Raw genomic sequence first — 2,076 nt, forward strand, 5'->3', positions numbered from 1 at the left:
CGGATGTACCTGAAACGACTTAGCACGCACGTGGGTGCTCGGGCTCAGGGGTGGCAGGGCCTCTGAGCTGCTCTGAGATGGTGCTTGCCTCTGCTGCTAGCTATAGCTGCATCCATCTCAGGGCACAGGGGAGACCCAGCTGCGCCTGGTCCTCACATCTGGTTCTTTAAGCCCATCTGGGCTCACTCCTCCACTCCACTCTTTACTGGCTGACCTAAAACCAGTGACACAGCCTCTCTGAGCACAGATGTCTTATTCTGTTAAGTGGTAATAATAATGGGACCTCCCACTAGGCTTCCCTGGTGCCTCAGATGGTAAGGAATCTGCCTGCAGTGCGGGAGACCCAGGTTCAATCCCTAAGTTGGGAAGACGCCCTGGGGAAGGGAATGGCTACCCACTCCAGTAATCTTGCCTGGAGAATGCTATGAACAGAGGAGCCTGGTGGGTTACAGTCCACGGAGTGGCAAAGAGTCAGACACGGCTAAGTGACTAACACTTTCACTTTCTTTCCCACCTTACCAGTTATCATGAAGACCACATCAAATGATGGATGGAAAAGGACAGTGTATCTGTTAAGTGCCTCTCACAAGCGGCTACTGTCAATGTCATTGCTGAGTGTTAGAAGGTGTAAATGGGATGGCACTGGTCCCTTCTGCCAGGGACCTCTCTCCCCCACCCCCTTCAGGATTCATCAATGACCAAGCTTACGGTCCTAATGCCGAGATCCATTGCCATTGATATGAGATGAGTGGTGTCTCCCCATCTTTGCGTGGTGGAGTCCTAGCCCCCAGGACCCCAGAATGTCACTGCATCTGGAGATAGGACCTTCGAAGAGGTAACTGAGTCAAAACAAGGTCGTACGGATGGCCCTAACCTGGTAGGACTAGTGTCCTTTTCAGAAGAGGACACACACACACAGGGACAGACAGAAGGCAACCATCCACAAGCCAAGGACAGACCTCTGAGCAGGAGGCAACTCTGCCTTCATCTTGGTCTCAGTTGTCCAGCCTCCAGATTTGTAAGAAAATCAGTTTCTGCTGCTTAAGCTGCCCGTCCTGGGGTTCTGGGAACTACTGGGCTGGCCGCAAAGCTTGTCTGGGTTTTTCTGTATCATCTCATATCTTGTGAAAAACCCTACCGAGCTTTTTGGCCAACCCAATAATACGGCTGGGGTTTCCCTGGTGGCTGAGTGGTAAAGAATCTCCCTGCCAATGTAGGAGATGCCGGTTCAATCCCTGGATCAGGAAGATCCCCTGGAGGAGGAAAAGGCAATCTACTTCAGTATTCTTGCCTGGAGAATTCCATTAACAGAGGAGCCTGCTGGGCTACAGTCCATGGGGTCACAAAGAGGCAGACACAACTTAGCCACTGAACAACAACAATAATATGGCTCTGACCACTGTGGGTTCAGGGAACGCTGATTCTGCAGAATGTCCTTTGGGGGTTGTGTCAACACGGGGCTTATTGTCAAACACATTTGGGAACCATTGGGTTGAGTCAAACTACGTGGTTTTTTGTTTTTTGTTTTTTTTTTTTTACTGAGAGACTCCTTACAGCTCTGACCATGCTCAGAGCCGCTGTGACTCTGTGTCACACAGGGGACAGGCTACGTGGCATTTCCCAATTTACAGGACTGTCTTGAACATGAAACTCTCCTGCAAAGCAGCCAGGAGATCTGTGTTCTGTAGACCATCCGGACATTCTGGAAACTTCTGTCTTCAAGGATTATTCTACATCAAGGGCTCTGCTTGCTGCTCCCTCCTCCCCCGCTCCCCCTTCACCTGCTGGGGGTTGGTCGGGGGAAAGTCTCGAAGCCTGGACCAGCAGGGTCGGGGGTGGGGTAGGAGACCCTGGCCTCACACCCTCTGCCCGCCACTGAGAGAGTCACTCTCCAGATCAGACGAGTGGCAGGGCCAGCCAGAGCTCCATGTTTTATGACCCTATCATGTGTGAGATCTTGCCCATTAGGGAGAAGCTGTCAACGCAAAACACAGATTTCAAGACATACTTTCTACTCCGGGATTATGAATAACCCCTCTGATCATTAGAACCGGAGCATTTTGAAAAAATCCAATT

Source organism: Budorcas taxicolor, chromosome 19 (assembly GCF_023091745.1).
Source record: "Budorcas taxicolor isolate Tak-1 chromosome 19, Takin1.1, whole genome shotgun sequence".
Taxonomy (NCBI): domain Eukaryota; kingdom Metazoa; phylum Chordata; class Mammalia; order Artiodactyla; family Bovidae; genus Budorcas; species Budorcas taxicolor.